Genomic DNA, 14,487 nt, shown 5'->3' with positions numbered 1-14,487 from the left:
TTAATTAAGTGAAACTCTAGATTAAAAATTCAATACTAGAATTAGCTTACAGTTCGGAAATATATTAAGGGGGGGGGGGATTCAAGCTGTTTTTAAGGTTTAGTTTTCAAGCAAGATAAGAAAACGCCCTAGCTTGGAAAATAAAAGCTGATATCTTCTAAAAAAGGGGGAATTATGTTAAGATGAAAGGTTTTGAGGTATTTGCAGCATGATGAGTGGTTTGATATGTTAGCCTAGCACCGCGTGAGCTGTTATTAGCTAACAGTTAAAATTATAAGCTAAAAGTTTCGTACGGGTGCTCAAATATGAAAATGTTATTATTTCTTGTCTCCTAGCGAAGATAGGGAATGCTGCTGTTCCTGCTTCGTGGTCGTTTCCTGAGCACTTCGGGCACTTTGGTGGGCTGGTGCATTGGTGGTTTTCTTCATGGGAACAGGCACAGGTTCTTTATACTTGGACAACGGGACATTTTTCTTCCGGATGTCCAAATATCCAACACTTTCGGTACAGGTAAGGTCTTGGGATGAATTTTTTTGCTAAGAACACTTCGTGGGTGATGATAACTTCTCGTGGAAGAGTTGTTGTGTTGAACAACCGAGAGTGACCATGGTAGATATGACCGTAGTGTTGTTTAATCTTTGTTTGGCGAATATCTTAACTTCTTTTACCTCTTGGTGTTGGAGGCTCAGGAGTTCTTCTTCTGTGTTGTTTGGTGTCATGTTGTAGATGACACCTCTCACTTCTTGTTCCGATTTGCATAGTGAACATGAGATTTGGTATTGTTTTACCGCTTTCTGTTGGAGTAGTAGGTTATTTTGCTTATTAGTGGTCGGGTAGATGTGAGTTCACCTCTTTGCGTCCACTTCGATCCATGCCTCACTTGGCCGATTATGTCGATTAGTCCGGCGATGAAGCTTTTCTTTTCGGTGAGGTTCATTGGTCTGAATGAGCATGGTTTGCTTACTAATTGGATGATTATCAGGGCACCGCTGGCTGGGCTACTGAAGAGTTTGGGGTACAATTTAATGGTGTGGTTGTCTGTTCCTTTTCTTTTTAGTTGTGTAGTATTTCTGTTGGGTCTTCGATGTTCACGGATTCACGAAATGGGAAATCGTAATCCATGTCTCCACAGTTGACGTCCATGTTTGCAAGAGAAGGAACAAGGAAATTACCCCGTGTTTTGTTACTTTGCGCGCTATATATCGAGAGTGAACCTAAACGAACGCGAATCTACAATTGAGAGGTATGTGTTGATTAGTCTTCTCATAATTACGACTAGTTTAATTTAATTTGTTCTTGTGCATACATTCAATGCAAACCCAGGAGTAAATTGCAACAGCGTGTGGATCTTCATGGTGCAACTGTTACTGAACACGGTGCTTATCAGCCAGTTGTAGGCATTCCCTTTCATCAATTTCCCACAGTCGCTTCTTCTCTTCCACCACACTCTTCTGCTACTAATACAGCTCCCACATTTTCAATGTATTGGGCGAGTACATTGAGCCAGTAACACCAAAGATATTTCATTCATTAACATAGCCTTATGTTAAAGTCTTATTTGCTTGATTTGACGTTTTCTAATTCGTTTCTATTTTTCAACCTGCTAATGTCCTCTTGTCGTCTGCCAGGAGGTGGTGCCCAACTTTTCTGAATCTTAGGAAAAGAGAAGAGTAGACAAGCTAATCATCAAAATTTGCCCAACAATCCATACAGCAAACAAATCTGATTACCTCCGTCCAGCAAAGATAAGATTTCGTACGTCAAGCAACCGATGGCTCAAATTGTAGAGGAAGTAATCCAGCGTACGGAAGAATCTCAAGTTGATGAGCAAGCGTCACAACTGCCCCCAAACGATAAATCTCCTGTCCTCGATTTCTACGTTCTCGATACATTCCAACATTGCATAACAAAAATTTGTAATTTGGATGGACTTCAATAGAAAACGTGTACCAGGTAATGAAATACTAAATTTAACTTTTAGAATTAGTGTGTGTGAGTTTATTTCTTATAAATAAATAGGTCACAAATAGCTGTGGTCTCAGATGTAACTCCCTTGAATTTGAACCTGGGTCATCTCAGTTTGATAAACCAATTCACGGAAATACCATACCCAACAACGTTCATGCAATTGCAAGCAGAAAAAGTTCTTTTCAGGCCACAGCTCAAGAATAATTACAGCTCAACATCGATCTTGTAAACGCCGACTTGGTTGTTTTTTTTAAGAGAAAAACGAGTGGCCTGCCTAAAAACACGGAAGAGAAGAAAGCTGAATGAGAAGAGACAAATCTTTTTCAGTTGCAAGCCATACTAAAAGGAATGCAAGATGGCCAAAAAAGAGCCAAGAAATTCAGGGCCCAGAGAAAACTTAAATTGGAAAAGGCATGTAAGAACAATCCAGATCTCTTGAACCAATTGAAGCTGAGGACAATGAAATGCAGGCTTTCAATAGAAGATAACCAGTCGGAGTTCTTGAAGCATATTTTAAATATTGCGATGGCCGGAGCAGCAGCGCAACAAAAAGACAATCTGGGGCGTAGTATTGAAGCCCTCACCTTGGATTTCGACGGCTAAGACGAAATTTTCACTTGATGATTTGGATTCCTCTATCGTATGCCATCTGGTGCCGTTTGAAGCGCAGACGTCAGTGTATATATCAGAATTCGTCAGCCACTTCACCAATGTCATGCGTATAGACAACGTTAGGATGCTGAGTTGCCAGGTCTGGAAAAGGTTGAAAATCTCGATTAGGGCCAACATGCCTGAAATTAACACAGTCCTCTTATGGAGCTTCATTTTCGATTAAATAATACAAAGTGAAAGAACAGGTTATTTTAGTGTTTAATAATTTTAAAGGATTTTTCATCATTCTGGCCTTTAAAAAAGGTAGTATATACCCATTTTTCAATTTTTCATAATTGGTAATTAATATTAGTTGGCCCTTGTTTTCATTTGTAGCCAGTTATGACTGGCTTGGCTACGAACCAAACCATTGAGCTATACCTGTCTGTCACCCTTTGTCAAAGGATTAGTCCCTACATAGCAAAATAATTACGTAGAAAAACTTGTTACTTTAGATTGTGACGATCCTTACTTATTCCCATAATTTGGAAAAGTAACGAACTTACAAATATAAACGAACATGTTGGTTTTCCTTACAAGTGGTGAATAAAAACGAGGTCTTCACAAATTTCAAACCTCCTGATCTCCCAGTAGCCTTTGGCACCCTGTTTAAAAGTTCGCTAGTAGGGAACCCGTACGCGACAGATAGCTTAAAAGTGCTTTTTTATTTTTTTCCCCGTTTCCCAAGCTTACGTTAGCTTACATTAGCATATATTTCATATAGTAGCCCAAGAGTTAGGTTTGTTTTGTTTAACGTAGCTAGATTTTTTTTATTCCGTCGATGATGTTTGTCTTCAAGCTTTATTAAGCTGAAAATTGCTTATATTTTACCAAGCAGACTTAAACTCAGGTCATACTTTTTTTAGTAAGCTTAAACTTACTTTTACTTTTTCTTCCTTGGTTTTGATTCACCCGGATTCACCTTAAAGTTACTTGAAATAATAAAAGTAATGAAAATAAAAGCTTGGACAAGCTTTTCTTTTATCATCTAGGGAAAAAATAAGCTAAAACAGCTAAGATTTTCTTTTTAATTTTATGCTATATAATTCTTAAGTTAATGTAAGCTTATTCTATGCTATGATTAGAAAAGTAACGATTATATAAGCTGAAAACAGCCGAAAACAGCTAACTTTTCTCCTAATTAATAATCAGCATATGCTGCAATAAATATGTACATCATCTGCTTTCTTAATCTAGATTCTATAATGTAAATTATTATTTTTACCGATAAATTGTCTATTTTATAGTCTTATTTCTTACGGATATACCCTGCGCTTTTCAACTACCTGCGCCATATCAACTAAAGGCTAAATATACATCGAGTAATATATTCAATAAGAACAATGTTAAAAGTAATTTTAATAAGTGATAACGATGCATTAAAAGGATTAAGGGAAAGAGAAAAAGATATCTGGTGTAATTTTGGTAGTATTCATTATTGAGAAATTTTACATATCTAATAGTGCCACATCAGGACCAACTGTGACCGTCAACAAAGAACGCAGCAACCCCTCATCACATCAGCAATTGTATAGGTGACCCAGAATTTACGAAATAGCTTAGAAATATAAAAGTTAGCTTAGTTAAGCTTAGAGAAAGGTGCGCGCGCGCCATTTCTTTATTTCCCCCTTTTTTTCTAGGATAGATGAGAGTAAGCTGAATCAAGCTTCAGAAAAAACAGCAATTCTTAGCTCACCACGGGAACAGCTATGTTTAGCTTATATATTTCATGGTTCTGTGTGTTGGAAAGTTAAGCTTACTAAATCTTTAGTAAAAAACGAAATTTTTGCGTTTTTTCTAAGCTTAAAAAAGTACTTTTAAGCTATCTGTCGCGTCCGGGAAGTCTTTTGAAGAAGTAATAGAAGAATGTGAGCGGTTGCAAGCAAAATCTATACTAAGTGTCACTGAATTGCAGTCTAATATTGTGAAAAAATGCACCATTGGATAAAAGAAAACTCCCCCATGGCAAATATATCGCAGTGGAAGAGTTACAGTATCAAATGCTTATGCAATTTACAATGCCAATCTAGAGGTACCTGCACTTTGGTTACTGAAAAAAATCTTGCTACCCAACGGAAAGACCATTCGCAACAGAAGCAACTAGGTAACCATCATAGATTGTATTTCTTTAGAAGTAATGCTGATTTAATTTCTATTTAATGTTAGGTACGGAATTGTCAATGAGATTGTTGCGGATTGGCCGCAAGGAGCAAGCAGATCGACCGTCAGAGGGACACCGGCGAGTTCGTCTGTCTCCCAAGCCAGGGAGGACAGTCGGTTTGAGTCGAGCGTGTGATCCTGGTTACAGCAATTAAGAGAGAGCCCTGTTCACCCACTGGCTACCTCTCGCGAAGAAACCCCCCTTTCATCTGAGTGTAATTTCCTTGGTTTCCCAATACAAACTGTAATTCACTGAATTCCCATTTATTTAAGTTTATTTATTCTTTGTGGTTGCATTCAACCTCTCGGCCTTTTAAACAAGAGTAGGTGTATTACTAAGGGATGCAAATTGATAAAAAAGGGAACCTAAATCAACAATTCAGTGTTAAAAAATGTGGGCTGATAATCTCAACCGAGTTTCCTGAAATAGCTGCTTCTCCAGATTCGTTATTTACTTGCAAATGCCATGGATTAGCTAGGTGTTATTGAAGCTAAATGTTCCTGGAAACTTTAATCAAGTCTTACTACCTCAACTTGTAAGCGATCATAACTATGCCAGTAACCGTTAAAAGTGAGATAGAAGACAATTCAGGGATTCAAGTTGAAATGGCTGTTGTGAATTCACAATATGTGTCATCTTCCGTTTGTCAACATCACTCTGTACATCAAGTTCCTGTTATTGTGATGCCAAATGTGATCGCAGGTCCTGTAACTATCCCACAGAGTAACGTTTCAGAAGACAACAGTTTAGTCATCAGAGAAAATGAAAGGTCTTCAAATTTATTTTATTGCATCTGTCAACCAAATAGACCTGATGAGGATATTTTTGTTTTCAGAAACGTCAACAGTACTGTTAAAGTCTTTCACAAATCTTGTATCATACATAAGAGAGTTCGCTTTGGTCCGAAGTGGTTATGCAAATAATGTTTCTCTGATGAAAACAAGGCAAAGAGAAGTATTGGAAAAGAAACCCAAAACCATAGCACGGTGAATGCAAAAGATTGCCAAACAGTAATACTAATCCAGTAACCAGTAAAACACGCAAACCATTACAATATATAAATGTTCCATAATAAATGAACGCATTAATGTAAAGTCACGAAAAATCAAAATCCAGATGATGTTCTCATCACCATGACTTCATTTATTCGTTGGTATATAAGTAGGAGGTACAACACTTGGCATTGCATTAAGTAAACAACAAAAAACAGTAACTTCTTTATCAACAAAGGTTTCGTCATGTGGCTCTGTGCACAAATCACGAATCTCTTTTTTTTTTAAGATAGGTGCACTGGCCGCAATGTTGAGGACACCAACATCAGCTGGTTCAGTTTGACGGGCTGCTAAAGAGGCGCCCTTACGCACCGTTTCTCTTGAGGTGACTGTTTTATTGTAACTGTTGATTTGATGCGTAAGCATCTGCAGAATTGGGGGGAGGGGGAGAATTAGATTCTTTTGATGAGTTCTGTCTGGATGATAAATGTGACTAGTGCTGATTTGATCTTATCTTGAGTGTGTTTAGGGATTGTCGTGTTGAGGCCCAGGAAAGTTGGTAGTGTTGGGGGAATGTTATTTGAGGAAAGAATTGACATAAGGTTTTTGCGTGGTTCGTTGTAGTAATGGCATTGAAGGAGGGCGTGTTGTGTATTTTCGTGTTCGAGGCAGCCTTGTGGACAAAATGGTGAGGAGTCCTTATCCCATTTGGCTAAGAAGTAATTCAGTCTGTTGTGGCCACTTCGCAGGCGAAACAAGGATGTTTGAACGTTTCTTCTTGAGTGTTGATGCCATGAGAGTGGACCCAAAGAATCACGGCAGGTGATAGCTAAGTTGGATGAACAATTTTTGTATTGTTGGAGTAATGTCTGGAATGTTTTCTGTTTTAGTATGTTGAGAATTTCAGGACTAGTGAGTTCATTCGCTAATGTGTTGCCTTCTAGGGCAGTTGTTCTTGACTTGGCTAAATTATCAGCAATACAGTTGCCTTGGATGCTACAATGGCTTGGAATCCAGTAAAGGGTAACATTAGTTCCAGCTTCTCTATAATTATAAATAAATTTAATGATTTCTGTAATAACAGGGCTGGCGTCCCATCAATTGCTGATAGCTTGAATTGAAGATTTAGAGTCTGAGAATATTGTGATTTCATCAAAGTTGTCGTGTGAGTAGAGGGCTTTCAGGGATTGAAGAATTGCATAAATTTCTGCGTAGAAGATGTTGGTGTGCTTAGTTAAGAGCCATGCCTCTTGGACTAGGAGTTTGGGGATGTAAATAGCACATGAGTTGGCTGAGGTGTGTACTGATCCGTCGGTGTACGCAATTACGTGGTTGGGGTGGTTTAATGGTGCAATTTTTTGTTGAAGATAATTTTGGTTTGACTAGGGTTTGATGCTGCTTGTGTTTTACTTAGTGGGAACAATTTAATTTCGATTTGAACAATTTCCAAGGAGGAATAGGGGCAGTTGCGGGGGAATTAGAGTGAGGGAGTGTAAATATGTTAGGTTTGAATTTTTCTACTAACTTAAGGGTGGGGATGCAAGCAGGTATGCTCCGAATTTGCCATGCGCCACTGAAATTTTACATACATTCGATTGCTTTGAATGCGGGGTTATAGGGTTTGTTACTTAGTTTGAGGAAATAATTTGCTGCTATAGCATCTGCCATCTTATTTTGATCGGAGGAATGTCTGATTCGATATGGAGGAGGGCTTTGGGAGTCGATTTGAGGCAACCTAAAATGATGCGAAGAAGTTGGTTTTAGGTTTTTTTCCAAAGTTTCAATTCTAGAGTTTGGAATGTTGATGAGAGCAGAGGCTCCGTAGTCCAGTTTGCTGCGGATTAGGGCTTTGTAGATTGTTTTCTTCGATGTTAATGCTTTTAGTATGTTGCCGCGCCTTAGGATACACGTGTTTACTTCGTTTATGTGCTGCTCCTAGGAAAGTTTAGAGTAAAAAATCAGGCCTAGAAATTTATACTGTTTGACTTCTTTGATTAGGCTGCCCATCAGATTCAGTTTGAGTGTTGGTTGGGGAGATCTTAGTCTGGAGAAGGTGAGGCTCGCACATTTGCCTATTGAAAAGACAAGTTTCCATTCTCTCGCTCAGTCTTCGATTTCGTAGAGGAACGGTTGGAGCATACGAATTTTTATTGGGCCGCGTAATATAGTATACTTTTTGCGCAGGTGGTATACTTTATTACCAATAACGCGCTCAACGTGAATTCTTACATTAGATATTACCAGTGTTTAGAACGCCAATTGAATTTCGTGACGTTTGACGTTAAGGCAAACGTCACCATCAATCGAAAAGCAGTACGTCAAACGTAAAAAAACGCCAACGTAACGTCAAATTTTTCCAACGTCAAATATGACGTTTAACGTCATTTGAATTGTAATTTTTTTTTAAACTTCGGCGGTTTTCTTAAACCGATTAAAAAGTCCAATTTTAACATAAAATGCTAACTGTTTCAACACCAGCCCTTCTAAAGAAGTAAAATTAACCAAATTGCGTGCAAGGAAATATTATCCTAGTTTCAAGGTCGACGACGTTGCCGAATCCAAATGACCAACGCCAAACGTCGCCGTCAAACGTCAAGCTAAAATTTGTCCTACGTCAAACTTCACAATAAACGTCAAATTTGATGGAACGTCAACCGTTGACGTTCGAAACACTGGATATTACCCTAGACTTTTCTACATCGTCTCCCTCTAATTGCAATCAAGTGCCCTTAAAAGCCAGCATCGCTATAGTAACGCTCCGCGTTTTTCCATCTATTAAAAAACCTCGATCAGCAATAACTAAGTTGTCCTTCTGAATTAAGCTCAAGAACCCAGAATCTCTCACTATTTCGACGTCACTAACTCTCCCCCATATCCTTTTGAAATGAAACAAATTGAACCTTGAGGAGTTATCGCAATAAGGAACTTAGAAGTATGATGACTTTTGTTCTTAGAGAAGAGGGAAATTTTTGCAAGAAGAAATCCATGCATTTTGCAATTTGTTTCGAAGCAGTCAATGATACATGTACACTTTGGATAATTAGCCCTAAACGAAAGTGACGAAGGTATACTCATACGCTTCTTTGTCTGGATATCTTAGAAGAACTGGGGGAAGGCGTACAAACATTACTGTTATAAATTTTTCAATATATTTACAAGCAGTAAATCTACTGACTTCAAACCTGTATCCTAGATCAGTAAGACTAAAATTAATTCTCAATTTCATAAGCGTCATAAGTAACTGTTCTTGCAATGAAATCTTAAACCTGTTATCGTCTACTAGTGCTAGCAATAGGGCATTAAAAATTCCTATGAAGAGTTCAAACGAATTCAAACCAGTGTAAAAAAGGGTCATTTGTTCTGATTTCTCCAGTTTAGATAAAAAGCTCTTCTTTGGTTTTCCCTTGACTGCTTCGTACAACTTTATACTTGCTGTATGATGTTTTACCGGTAACTCGCTTATCATAACAAATGCTGATTCGAGTTCTTTATTGACACGTTCGTTTTCGTCCTTTAAATTCTTGTTTTCTGCTTCGAGAATCTTCAGTTGGCTAAACATTTCTGATGAATTGTCCATTTCTTCAAACTCTTCAGCCATTGTAGAAGATAAAACATCATCAATGTTAATTGCTGAGATTGAAAGAGTTTCTTCACAAACATTATTCTGTAATTTAAACAATTTGTTATGAGAACAATTTTGTATGGCATTACACATAATTAGGAAGTTAAACACAACTGCACCTCTACAGCTGACTCATGGTTCACATTGATAATCTGTGGTACAACGTTCTCAGCATCTCTCTTCTTTTTTCTATGGTATCGAGAAAAATAGTTGTGACAATTGCTCACTTTTTTTAAAATGGTTGGAGCCCAGTCAGGGTGTGTCTCTTCATATAAGTCAGAACATGGTTTACCTACATTGGCCAGACTTATTATTAACCATGTCAAAATTTATGAGTTACTTTGAGTGGAAATATCAATACCTCCATAGAAATTTTAGCAAACCAAACTTGGAATTTATCGATGTATCCACTGGTTACCCTTCGTCAATACATGATTCATCTGTCTATGTATATAGCACACTTAGTCAGAACTTAACAAGATTGCTTGCTGGTACGCGTTATGTGTTATTAGCAGATTCTGCATACGGTTTGCCCATCAGAATAATGAAACCTTATCGAAATAATGGAGGGTTATCTGATGTAAGTTACTTTGTGATCGTATTCAGTTCCCAATAACTAAATTTTGCCCTTCATTTAAACAGAGAAAGAAGAATTTCAACCGTATTCTATCAAGCAATCGAGCAGCAAATGAACGAGCGTTTGCATTGTTAAAAGGAAAATGGAGACGACTCCGTTATCTAGACATGTTGCTGTTGAACCGAATTCCCGACGTCATTATTACAGCCTGCAGCCTTCATAATTTGTGTATTCAGTTGGATGAGGATGAATTTGGTGTTGAGGATTTAGATTGTGTTGCGAATGAAGATGGCGAAGGAAAAAATGATGTAATTGGTACAGCTGCAGGGAAAAGGAAACGCAATGCAATATCCTATATGTTGATGTAATTGATTGTACCAACATTCACAATGGCAATCCATTGATAATCATTTTTATAATTTTGCACCGAGTTTCTAAAAATAACTAAATAGTTTCAATACATTTGCATATGATTCATCACATTTATTTCATTCTCATTTTTGTGAGAATTTTTCGATGAGAGAAGTCAAACGATCAAAAGTTTCCGTTTTCTTTACTTGGCTTCGAGCAATATCCTTTAAAACATCAACTCTTTCTTTTTCAATACTAATTAAATTAGTCTTCTAATTAGACGGGTTGGTGCTGCTGGTAGCCGTTTCCTTAGGACCGCTATCACCCACTTCCGCAACGTGCTTCAACTCAATTGCTGGGTCATCCCCAAAGATGACGTCCATTTGTTCAGTCCATTTCCATTATATACTAGCTTTTGCACCAGGCCGCTTCATCTTTCACCAAGTCTTTTTCAAGTTGTCCATCTTTTTTGACAGCTGAACCGATGACTTTCCAGTAGCAGTGATTTCCTGAATTTTAGAAATCTAATGACAACATAAATTAACACTAGAATTAAGAGAAAAAGATTATAAATTTCACCTTATTCCAGATGCGAAACTTGACAGCATACGGTTCGTCAAATTGCGACTTATAATTATGGTATATATCCAAAAGAAATGACACTTCTTTAGTTGTCCACTTGCCAGGATCGCCACCACCTTCATCCGATCCCGAATCTTCAAGAGCCACACCTTGATCCATTTCTTTTTCCAAACATTTTTCGATGCCCATATCGTCAATGTCGTCAGATTTGTCTAGAAAGAAAGGATAGTAAATTATCAGAAACATAAAATCAATGTCTCTAACAAAAATTCAATCAAAAATTACTTTCGATAGTCGATGACGAAGGTTTTGGTTCTTCGCCTCTATCAGAGACAAGAGGGCCCACTCTTCTTTTTTTTACGGAAAGAGTTGGTCCTTTTGAAACTTTTTTTCCATTGAATGTAGATCTTTTTCGAGTAGCAGTTGGTTTGGGAGCTACGGAAATTACTCCGTTTTCCACCCGCACTCGCGATGCAGAACCAATCGGTAATTTATGCTTGTTTGTGGCAGCGTCATCTTCCTCCGCGACTCACTTGCATGATTAGGTTGGGAATCTTAGGAAAAATAACAACTTTACTCGATATAATAACTATTAATCATCCATATCTCATCTATAACTCATCCAGCTTTTTTTCTTCTTCTTCGGTTCTCCTTCTCTGTTCTTAGTTTTCGAGGTTTGGTTTTTCGAGAAAATGCTGATACGCCTTGGCGTCAATTTCCGCTTTGCAGCATGAATATGTAATGCACAGCACACGTGTGTAGCACGAGCAAAATGAATTAAATCACTACTAAAATCACATTCAAAAATATATGTGTTTACCTGTCTGATATCGAAGCTTTGTCTCCTCTGTCACACGCAGATATACAAAATGCCACCCCATGGGAAATTATACTTTACAATGCTGGATCCCATTTAAAACTCCGTAGACATTTTAACCTTCTTCAGTGAATGCTTCTTACACACTAAAAAAGAAGTAACGAAAATGTGTTCACCAAGAGAAGGCGTTTGTGTCTCAGCCTCTCACATTTTCTCCGTTTTCATAAAAATTCTTACCCCGCCTCATTAAACATTTATTATATTCATATTTTCCGGAGGATTTCGAACAATGGAATAGCGCGCTGCGTCTTTTCCTGGTGCGCCCCTGGCACCCTACGTCGTTTGCTAGATTGTACGTAAACCTTTGTTTGGATCTCACTTTTTCCGGTGATCCTTTGTGAGGGCTTCAATACTTGATACGCCCCTGAGGTGTATCGTAGTATTATGACGTTTAACGACCTCACAGCCAAACTTAATAAGGATGGATTTGATGTCAAGAGATCTACCGTTTACACTCGCTTTCAGCCGAAATGGAGCAATAGCAAACAAGGAAAGCGGCACGTTGATACAGTTCCAATTAAGCTGAAAACGATCATCATGCCAAACATCCAGATGGATTATTTCGTACTACTACTATCAAAAGATTAGAGGAAGTCGCCTCCATTCTTGTACCAGATGAATTATCTTCTTCTATTGTAATTAAAAGAGGAAGGTCTCGGTAACCTTAATTATGTTGGTTATTCTGGGCCAACGTTCATCGTCATCCGGTCTTGAAAACAATCCTCTTCAACTGTAGAGGCCATGGGCTTGATATTAATAGGCTTTTGGAGATTTGAGAATTCATTTCTTTAATAAAAACTGGACAAGAAAATTCCATCAAAACAGTTGGAATATTTACTAGTAAAATCAATTATCTGTAAAAATTTCTATATTTACAATATTTTATTTTCCTCGTACTACCCCTTGGGTCAATCCGCGCCGATTCGACCAATCGTTGGCGCGGTCATCTCTTGGAATCAAAAATCCTTTTAACAGTGGGTTGATATAGTCATTATATCATCACCCTGAAAAGGATTTTTGATTTGGTTAATTCGTTCAAAAGTTATGGCAAAATGAAAATCGATTTTTTTCATTTTGCCGGAACGAAAAAAATGAGCGACTTTTTCTTATTTTAATTCCCTAGCTCGCCCTAATTAAGTTAAGAAAATGAAACCTGCACCATGTTTTCTATTTTTGTTTTCTCTATCGACTAGTATTTTTTTTAAAATAAATCCTTCCTTAATTATTGATTATTTATTTCAAAATCCATCAACTTTAAAAATCAATTGCCGCGATTGCCGCAGGAATTAGTTTATGAAACTTATATTAAAAGATTGAGCTATTTGTCCTTAATCTATAGTGAAACAATCATTTGGGTATTGTTTTTTATTTGTCTTCAACAATTAATTGAAGTTGGGGCCTTTGCGTCGATTTCTACCGTTTTTTTCAAGACTAGGGGCGTTAGGGGGCGGAGTCAAACTCTTTTTTTTTGCCGATCGCCCTTTGGGCAAAAAGGGGGAGATTCTTTCTCGCGCGGTGTGTGAATTTGGAACGGAGAGATTGCAAAACGAGTTATCGTTATCATTTAGTGCAAGTTGTAATACGTTTGCAGTGCTCTTTCTACATTTGGATTTCTCTAGTGCTTCCTTTATTCAAATTTTGTTTTCTTACATTAAAGACTGTAAGTAATAGCTTTCTTAATATAATTCCTCTTTTTGAAAGACAAATTATTCAAACATTTTCATTTATACTTATCGTAGGAGTTAATAGAAAAGCATGAGTGAGTTACATGTAAATGAAGCATGTTCTGTGGGTTCCAGACTCAGCATTCCATGCTTTCTTTCTACTTTTACTGCACGAGACCAAAGAATACAATCAATCGAGAATTTGAGTGAGGAGCTAAGAAAAACAACTTGTTTACGAACGAACATGATCAACATACCATCAATTTGTAAGCATCATCTTATAGCTTTCTCGTCTAAATTTTCACAATTTAAACGATCGTCGAAGTGTTCTAATCCGATTAACCTGCATTGTGAAAAATTGGGAAAAGTCACACTTTGGAAAGCTTGTAAAAAAAACGTTATCGCTATCGATGTGTGAAGCTATCAAGCTGGTGAGGGTAGATACATACCTGACATGTGTATCCAGGCCAAAAATTGTGTCGTATGTGTTATACATCACTGTTATCCATAAAGGACGGCAAGACAACCACTAAGAACTTTAAATCATCATCATCTGAACTGGAGGATATGGAAGACGTGTTATTACATTTAAGTGATCAAGACTATTTTTCTCCAATAAGTGTCTCGAATCAAATCACAGCTACATTAGAATTTACACCAGTTCGATTGGATGGGAAGAGATCAAAAGAAAGACAATGTGATATAATAATGAAGAAGGCAAATAAAGTGAGGGATGCGTTTCTTCAACTACACCAACCATTAATCGGGGAAGAGTTAATTCGTGCATCATCTGAACAAATTAATGATTCAAATAATTATCCCTATGAAGATTACAAACAACAAATGGAGGAACTAAGAAATCGATGTGAAGAATTAAAGAATAAAAAGAATGCTGTTGCCGATATCATTTCTTTATTGACGCTCGCGCCAGCATCCTGGAGTAACGATCAAGTCGCATCATTTTTTTCAGTTTCTGTAAATTTAGTTAAAAGAGCTATCATCTTGAAACGTGAAAAAGGAATATTAAGCAAGCCAGACAGAA

The 14,487-nt window shown here is 37.5% G+C and overlaps 1 long non-coding RNA gene across 2 annotated transcripts; it reads left to right on the top strand.

Annotated features, from left to right (window-relative positions):
* Positions 1–6,244: 6,244 nt before the first annotated feature.
* On the top strand, positions 6,245–6,945 carry LOC124340061. Of its 2 annotated transcripts, XR_006918025.1 has the most exons (4): positions 6,245–6,460; positions 6,522–6,594; positions 6,663–6,795; positions 6,857–6,945. It is a non-coding gene; the product is annotated as an uncharacterized LOC124340061 (long non-coding RNA). The 2 variants fall into 2 exon arrangements; XR_006918024.1 differs by having other exon boundaries at positions 6,245–6,594.
* Positions 6,946–14,487: the final 7,542 nt, after the last annotated feature.

This window comes from Daphnia pulicaria, chromosome 1 (genome assembly GCF_021234035.1).
Source record: "Daphnia pulicaria isolate SC F1-1A chromosome 1, SC_F0-13Bv2, whole genome shotgun sequence".
NCBI lineage: Eukaryota > Metazoa > Arthropoda > Branchiopoda > Diplostraca > Daphniidae > Daphnia > Daphnia pulicaria.
Note: the sequence above shows the minus strand (reverse complement) of the source record. Positions and strands in the feature narration are given on the sequence as shown.